At 44.9% G+C, this 9,182-nt stretch overlaps 1 long non-coding RNA gene across 1 annotated transcript; it reads right to left on the minus strand.

Annotated features, from left to right (window-relative positions):
• On the minus strand, positions 1 to 4,617 carry LOC141373176 (uncharacterized). Its single transcript, XR_012378881.1, has 3 exons — positions 3,885 to 4,617; positions 2,157 to 2,316; positions 1 to 549 (listed from the first exon to the last, which is right to left on the minus strand). It is a non-coding gene; the product is annotated as an uncharacterized lncRNA (long non-coding RNA).
• Between the last annotated feature and the right edge of the window lie 4,565 nt (positions 4,618 to 9,182).

A 9,182-nucleotide genomic window follows, 5' to 3' on the forward strand; every position in this document is an offset into this window, starting at 1 on the left:
TGTTTATTTTCTCAAAGATTGAATTTCCTTGATATGGATGTAAAGTTATATGAAATGGGCCTTAGGTGCATAGACTATGGTCTGTGATTTGAATATATAGGTGGGTAGGATTTGCGCTGAAAATCTTAGCTGCAAAATCTGTCTTTCTCACTTTGTCACCCTCTGGATAATGCATGGGCACCAGCCTTCACGCTCAAGACCCCTTGCAGGAAACCCAGGTGACCACTGTGTGAGCAGAGCCATCTTTCCTATGGGTCCTCTTTACAAAGCCATACCTCCAAGGAAAGGACCATATGTAATCTACACCCTAACACCCAGGGCTGACTGCTCCAATAGACTCAGTAGACCAAGTGCCTAGGTTCCCATCATTGTTAATGTTATGTGTCAGGTTGGCTGGCTCACAAAGTGCCCAGATATTTGGTTAAACAGTATTCTTCTGGGTGTGTCCGTGAGGGAGTTTCTGGATGAGATTAACATTTGAATCAGTAGACTGAGTAAAGCAGATTGCCATCTCCAATGTGGGTGGGCCTCATCCAGTCCTCTGGAGGCCTGAATAGAACAAAAAAGGCAGAGTAAGGGAGAATTCATTCTTTCTACCTGTCTTTGAGCTGGCATGTTGATCTTCTCCAGCCTTTGATCTCAGACTTGGACTGGAACTTACACCATTAGCCCTCCTGGTTCTCAGACCTTTGTACTAGAACTGGAGTGATTCTCTCTCTCTCTCTCTCTCTCTCTCTCTACTTTCCAGAGGAACAGAATTTTAAGAATGAGTTTTCTGAATTGGTTCTGGGTGTCTAAAATTGGCTTTCTAATCTTATTAGACCTAAAGATGCTAATGACTGTATTTCTAGTAGTAGAAAGAACACTGATAGTCCATGGAGTAATCTGGCAATAGAGATATGCAAAATTATTCCTTTGGATACTCCTAATCAACCACTTATAAGATGCAAGGAGCCAAGTAATGGTGTTTATAATGCTATCATACCTTTTCATACATTATGGAAAATTAAAGAATATAATGAGTTTGGCTGGTTGCTCCTATTATCAGTGGATAAAATGGTGAAAGGAAAGGATGAGTTCAGGGTTTGGAATTCCCAGCTCAAATGCTGCCAAATGACCTAAAAGCTTCTGTGTCTGCCCTGAAGAGAGCCTTATCTCCTGAAGGTGCAGAGCTGAGCCTGCTGAAAATCAAGCACAGAATGTTGTCCTGCCACTAGCTGAATTACAACCCAAGTTTAACTCCTACCCTCACAAGGCGTCTACTGTTAAAGACATTGACTGAGAAAGAACGGGATCCCATAACTTGGAATGGGGACATGTAAGAAGACCCTGATGAAGCTAGGGATGTTGAGCTCCCAAATTTTGAAGAGTCTTCTTTGCCAGAGGAAGCAGCCTCCCCACCTCCAGTAGCAGCCTTTCCCTCTCATCCGAGGGCACTAACCCAGCAATGTCCTCCCCTGAGGCATTGCCATGCGAGACAATGCTGATTCTCCTCAGGACCCACCCCCATCACTTCTCTGCTTCTAGACCTACAGCCAGACTCAAGTCCCAGCGGACCCCTAAAGATGAGCTACAAAATAGGACCCATGAGGAGGTGTGCTACCCTTCAAAAGAACTATTTGAGTTTTCTAATTTATGCAGACAAATCTGGGGAACGTGTGTGTGAATGAATCCTGGGGGTGTAGGATAATGGTGGAAAGAACGTAAAGTTGGATCAGGCCAAATTCATTGACATGGGTTCACTAGGCAGAAATTCGGCATTTAATGTCTCAGCTCAGGGAATCATGAAGGACTCTAACAGTTTGTCTGAAATATGGATCAAGAGGTGACCCACAGTGAGTGAATTAGAAATGCCTTGCCAGCCTTAGTTTAATGTCGAGGAAGAAAGTCAAAGGGTTAGGGAGATTGGAATTTTAGAGAGGATTTATTATTTAAGATTTACTCACCCAGGGCACCTGAGTGGCTCAGTCGTTAAGCGTCTGCCTTTGGCTCAGGTCATGATCCCGGGGTCCTGGGATCGAGCCCCACATCCGGCTCTCTGCTCGGGAGGAAGCCTGCTCTCCCTCTCCCACTCCCTCCCTGCTTGTGTTCCTGCTCTCGCTGTCTCTCTCTGTCAAATAAATAAACAAAATCTTTAAAAAAAAAAATTTACTCACCCACACTGGGGGAGTCCAGAAGACATACCCTCCACCACTGCTGTGAGAAATCAATTCGTGAAGGGAGCCCAGGCATCCTTGAAGAGCTCTGGAATCACTCTTCTCTATAGGCCAGACCTTAGAGTCAGGACTGCTGACTGAATCGGAAAACCTAAAAAACCTGAACGCAGTGGGAGTAATTGGAATCTGGTATGGTAGGGGTCAAATATCAGCCCTCAACTGCCAGAGGCAAAGTGGGCATGGTTATGGTAAAGGACAGCAGAACCAAAGCAGCAATGAGAGTAGTCTGACTCCCATAGACCTATGGTGTTGGCTAGTTGATCATGGTGTTCCTCAAAGTGGAACACATAGGAAGCCTACTAAATTCTTACTTGATCTGTATTAGCAGATGCAGTCTAGGTCAAATAAACAAAAGTCTAACCTGAATCATAAAAACAGAGTCATGCCCCCTCAATTAGTTCCCAGAGGTGAACCAATTTAAATACCCAGAACCCCATGAATGCAGGAAAAGGCAGGTTCCCTTAAGGAAGGAGCCCAGAATTTATACTGTGAAACTTTCTCCTAGCCTAGCCTTCCCCAAAGGGACCTATGGCCTTTTGCTTTACTTAAACGTTTTTACTTTTTAACAACTTTAACTTCTTACTTTTACTTTTAGCTGTGTATTGGGAAAAAGAAAATAATCAGGCCCTTCAGGGACTACTAAGAATTGATTCTAAAATGACATTAATTCCAAGAGACTCAAAATGTCCCTGTGGCCTACCAGAGTAGGGGCTTGTGGAAGTCAGGTGATAATGGAATTTTAACTCAGATTCATTTCCCAGTGGGCCCAATGGGTCCCTGTCTTTGTCCATTCAGGCTGCTTTAAAAGAATGCCACAGACTGGGTGGCTTATAAACCGAAATGTGTTGCTCACAATTCTGAAAGCCAGAAGTCCAAGATCAGGGTGCCAGCATGGTTGGGTGAAGGCCTTCTTCTGAGTTGCAGACTTTTCATTGTATCCTCGCATGGTGGAAGGAGCTAGGGAGCCCTGTGGGATCTTTTTTACAAGAGCACTACTCCTATTACCTCCCAAAGGCCCCACCTATTCATACTATCACCTTTAGGGGTTAGGATTTCAACCTATGAATTTTGAAGGGACACAAACATTCAGGCCATTGCAGTCCTCAAGCCCATCCTGTGGTTATTTCCCTAGTTCCAAAATGCATCATTGGAATAGATATACTCAGCAGCTGGTTTAATCCCCACCTTGGTTCCCTGACCTGTGGAGTGAGGATTATTATGGTAGGAAAGGTCAACTGAAGCCACTAGGACTGCCTCTATCTAGAAAAAATGGTAAACAAAAGCACTACCACAGTCCTGGAAGGATTGCAGAAATTAGTGTCCCTGATACCTTACATGCAGCCGTTGGGCTGGCAAATGCTTTTTTCTTGACACCTTTTAGTACAGATTACCAGAAGCAGTTTGCTTTCAGCTGTCAGGGCCAGCAATATATCTTCACTATCTTCCCTCAGAGATATACCAGTCCTTCAGCCCAATGTCATAATTTAGTTCACGGGGACCTTGATCTCTTTTTCTCTTCCACAAGATGTCACACTGGCCCATTACATTGATGACAATAGCTGATTGACCTCGTAAACGAGAAGTAGCAACTACACTAGAGTTATCGGTAAGACATTTGCATGTCGGAGGGTAGGAAACAAATCCCATAAAAATCCAGGGCCCTTTTACCTCAGTGAAATTTCTAGGTGTCCAGCGGTGTGGAACATGTCAAGATATCCCTGGTAAGGTGAAGGATAGGTTGCATCTGGCTCCTCCTACAACCAAGAAAGAGACACAGTGTTCTGTGGGCCTCTAGTGTTTGGACGCAACATACACCTCATCCGGTGTGTTACTCCAGCTCTAGGGACCGAAAAAGCTGCTAGTTTTCAGTGGGCTCAGAAAGGAGAAGGCTCTGCCCCAGGTCCAAGCTGTCGCGCAAGCTGTCCTGCCACTAGGGCCTTACGAGCCAGTCAATCCAATGGTGCTTGAAGGGCCAGCAGCAGATAGAGATGCTGTTTGGAGTCCTTAGCAGGCCATTAGAGGTGAATTACAGCACTCAGCCCTTAGGATTTTGCAGCAAAGCCCTGCCATCCTCCGAAGTTAACTATTCTCCTTTTGAGAAACAGCTCTTTGTCTGCTCCTGGGCCTCAGCAAAGACTGAACACTTAACCATGGGCCACCAAGTCACCAGGCAACCTGAGCTCCCCATTGTGAACCAGATGTTATAGAATCCACCAAACCATGATGGTGTACTCCATCATCAAACAGAAATAATATATACAGGAGGGCGCCTGGGTGGCTCAGTTGGTTGGGCGACTGCCTTCAGCTCAGGTCATGATCCTGGAGTCCTGGGATCGAGTCCCGCATCGGGCTCCCTGCTCAGTGGAGAGTCTGCTTCTCCCTCTGACCCTCCCCCGTCTCATGCTCTATCTCATTCTCTCTCAAATAAATAAAATCTTAAAAAAAAAAAAAAATATATATATATATATATATATATATATATATATATATACAGGATCCTGCTTGAGCAGACCCTGGCCTGAAGGCAGAAGTAAGATACAACACAGAGAAGTGCCCAAAGGCTCATGGCCCCCCACCCTGGCTCCCCTGCGGTCTCTCTCCCAGCCCGCACGTGTAACCTCATGGGGAGTTCCTTGCGATCAGTGGACAGAGGAAGAGAAGACACAGGCCTGGTTTACAGATGGCTCTTCATGATATGCAGGCACAGCTGGATGTGGTCGGCCGCGACACTGCAGCCCCTCTCTGGGACAGCCCTGAAGGCAGTGGTGAAGGGAAATCCTCCCAGTGGGCAGAACTTAGGCAGCGCGCCTGGGTTTTCATTTTGTTTGGGAGGAGAAATACCAGACGTGTGATTATACATCGATTCATGGGCTGTGGCCAGTGGTTTGACTGGACAGTCAGGGATTTGGGACAAGCATGATTGGAAAATTGGTGACAAGGAAATTTGAGGCAGAGTTATGTGGATAAACTTCTCTGAATAGAGGGGGGGCGGTGGGAAACATGAAGATATTTGTGTCCTATGTGAATTTTCACCAAAGGGTGACGTCAGCGGAGGAGGATTTTAATATTCAAATGAATTGGATGACCTGTCCTATGGACAGTCAGCCTCTTTCCCCAGCCACCCCACCAACACCCAACAGGCTCATGAATGAAGTGGCCATGGTGCGAGGCATGGTGGCTATACAGGGCTCAGCAGCATGGACTTGTTCTCACCGAGGCCAGCTTGGCAACTGATGAGTGCCTCAACTGCTGGCAACAGAGACACACACTGAGCCCCTGACATGGCACCACTCTCCAGGGTGATCATCTCACTTACCCGGGGGTAGGATGATGACATGGAACCACTTCTGTCGTGGAAGAGGCATCATTTTGTTCTTCCTAGAATAGGCACTCTGGACACAGATTTACCTTCCCTGTAGTGCCATGCTTCTGCTGAAACTGCCATCCTTGGACTTACAGAATGCCTGATACACCACTATGGTATTCCACCCAGCATTGCTTCTGACCAAGGAACTCACTTCCCAGCAAAATAAGTGCCACAATAGGTCCGTGCTCATGGAATTCACTAGTCTTTCCATGGTCCCCACCACTCTGAAGCATATGGTTTGATAGAATAGTGGAATGATCTTTTGAACACTCAGTTATAATGCCAGTTAGGTGGCAATACCTTGCAGGGCTGGGGTGAAATTCTCCAGAAGGTTCTATCAACTCTGAATTAGGGTCAGTATATGGGGCCATTTCCCCCATAGCCAGGGTTCATAGGTCCAGGAAGCAAGAGATGGAAATGGGAGGGGCACCACTCACTGTTACCCCTAGTTGCTCACTAGCAAAATTTTTGCTTCCTGTTCCCATGACCTTATGCTCTGCTGGCCTAGAGGTCTTCGTCCCAAAGGGAGGAATGTTTTCACCAGGAGACATGACAATGATTCCATTGAACTAGAAGTTAAGATTACAGCCCAGCCAGTTTGGACCCCTCATGTCCCTGAATCAACAGGCAGAGAAGAGAATTACTGTGCTGACTGGGGTAATTGGTCTTCACTAACAAGGGGAAATTGGGCTGCAAATGCACAATGGAGGTAAAGAAGAGTATGTCTGGAATATAGGAGATCTCTAAGGGTGTCCTTTGATATTACCATGCACTGTGAGTAAGGTCAGCAAAAAACTACAACAGCTCAACCCAGGCAGGACTGCTAATGGCCCAGACTCAACAGGAATGAAGGTTTGGGTCACCCCATCAGGTAAAGAAACGTGACTAACTGAGGTGCTTGCTGAAGGTAAAAGGAATACAGAATGCCTAGTGTAAGAAAATTGTTACAAGTACCTGTTATGATCACATGACCATTTACAGAAATGAGGACATAAGATGTATTGTCTTTATATAATAGTTTAAAAGATTTGTTAATTTTACATCCTAGTCATCAAGTTACAGGATATCAAGAAGAAGAGTAAACATCTTTAAAGGAATTTACCTCCTCTTCTGGGGAAGAAGTTAGTGTATTTTTGGTTGCATGCAAGATGGTTGCATCATGTTAGGCAGATTTATGGCCTTTTTATTGTCTTTATTTGGAGAATAAATATGGTTTAAGGAGACGCACATGGATGCCAAGTTGATGAGGGTGGACTCGTGATGGTTAATTTTATGGGTCAACATGACTGGGCTACTGGATGCCCAGATATTTGGTTAAACGTTATTCTGGGAATGTCTGTAAGGATGTTTCTGGATGAGGTTAATATTTGAATCCATAGATCTGAGTAAAGAAGATTGTCCTCCCCAGTGTGGATAGGCCACATCCAATCTATTGGAAGCCTGAATAGAACAGAAAGGGCAGAGTAAGGGAGAATTCACTCTCTCTGCCTGATTATTTCTCAGCTGGCACATTGATTTTTCTCCTGCCTTTAATCGCACATTTGAACAGAACTTACACCATATCAGCTCTCCTGGGTCTTTAGCTTGCTGACTACAGATTGTGGGCTTCTCAGCCTCCAATAACACACGAGCCAATTCCTTATAATAAATCTCCTTCTATATCCATATATCTCCTATTGCTTCTGTTTCTCTGGAGAACCCAGACTAATGCAGTCCCACGGTACTTTTAGAGACCCATGAAAATGTTTTAATTTTAATTTCTTTTAAAATCAGGAGATGAGGGGTGCCTGGGTGGCTCAGCCATTAAGTGTCTGCCTTCGGCCAAGGTCACGGTCCCAGGTCATGGTCCCAGGGTCCTGGGATCGAGCCCCGCATCGGGCTCCCTGCTCCGCGGGAAGCCTGCTTCTCCCTCTCCCGCTCCCCCTGCTTGTGTTCCCTCTCTCGCTGGTGTGTCTCTCTGTCAAATAAATAAATAAAATCTTAAAAAAAATAAAATCAGGAGATGAATATAAGAATAATGAATATATAAAAAATGAGTCAAGGCTGGATTATAGTTGTTTTTCTGCCAATGTAGATACAAAATATAATTTTGAGTGTATTTTTATGGAAGGATGAGCCCACAAAGGCACAAGTGCCTACGTCCCATGAAAGCCATAATGTGACCCTGCTAACACTCCACAGTACCCCATCCATGAGGATTGGGAGTCTTTTGACCTGGGACCCAACGTCTACACATTGGTTCAGTGGGTTGACCAGAATGGTGTTTCTGTGGCCTTGCACTGACCTTGAAGAAGAAGTTATTTTTGGAGCTGTTGTCTTTGAGTTGTATCTATTAATAGAACTATGTGTGTTTCTTGGGGAGGTAGGTCTACCCATGCAGAAAGCTGAGTAAACCAGAACTCGGCAGAGGATAGTACTAGCTTCTCCTCTGAAAAGAGGAAGACTGTCAAGGAGCACCTTTCCTGCCCCCACCATCAGTTTTCCTCTAGGTCCTGTCCTGGTTCTTGTCTAATTAGGTTGACTTCTCTTCCCCAAAAGATCAGGACAAAATATTTAGTAAGCCCACATTATGTGTCAGATACTCCTCAGGGCAAAGATAAACAACTAGATGCTTAAAGCCTTTGCAGGCAAACAGCCTCATAAACAAGCTGTTAGAGCACAGAGTACAAAGTGCTATGTGAAGGTCCATTTCAATTCTACCTGGTTAACCGCGAAGGCTTCACAGAGGAGGAAGCACTTGAGCAGGGCTTGGGAGGATGAATATGATTTCGACCACAAATGTAGCCTCAGGGCACAGGGGAGTTTGGGCACATATCCTTCTAACCTCCCATAGGGAAGAATTTGTTTGTGATGGTCAGAAATGTGTAGAACCAACAAAAGTTGCATTAAATGAGCTCTGTAAGTTGTGAGCGAAAAAATACAACTGTTTGTTCTGTGACGGTGTAAAATGATTTTTTCTAGCCAAAAAAAAAATAAATACATAAACCTGAAACAAATGTAAATTAGGAGCACCCTGTCATAGAAGACCTACCACCACCACAAAATATTCTGTGCCCTGAGACCTTTTTACCCATCTGCAATTTGACAGGGAAAGAAGGGCAAGAAGAACATTCCAAGCAGATGGCTCCATGCAGGTGAAGGGGAAGAGGGCCAGCTTCCGGGAATGACAGGGAGTCCTGTGGAGTGAGAAATGGGAATATAACAATGATATGGCCGCAATCAAGTCTTTTACCCCAAATAAGGAAACAGATACTAAGACAAGGAGTATCCTTGCCTTTTATGGGAGGAGGGTGGCCTCTTAGTGATTGTGATGAACTGTGTCCAGAGTGTGTTTTTAGGGCTCAAGCTGTAAACATCAGGCTGATTTATGAACTATATAGTATAATATGGTATAATAAAAAAAAATTTTTTTTTGGTTTTTGTCCTGGGTTCCTGGCACAAAGCTCCTAAAACCCTTGCAATTTCCTGATAGGAATGTCTGTTGCTATTCATAATGAGCCCTTTTGAACACATCTGAGTTTATGCCAATGCAGAGACTCAGGGCAGAGTCTCCAGCTAGCTTCAGGATAGGGGCTGATTGCCAGAAAGACCAAACATAT

Source organism: Callorhinus ursinus, unplaced genomic scaffold (genome assembly GCF_003265705.2).
Source record: "Callorhinus ursinus isolate GAN/ISIS: 27379988/994484 unplaced genomic scaffold, GSC_fseal_2.0 scaffold8, whole genome shotgun sequence".
Lineage (NCBI taxonomy): Eukaryota > Metazoa > Chordata > Mammalia > Carnivora > Otariidae > Callorhinus > Callorhinus ursinus.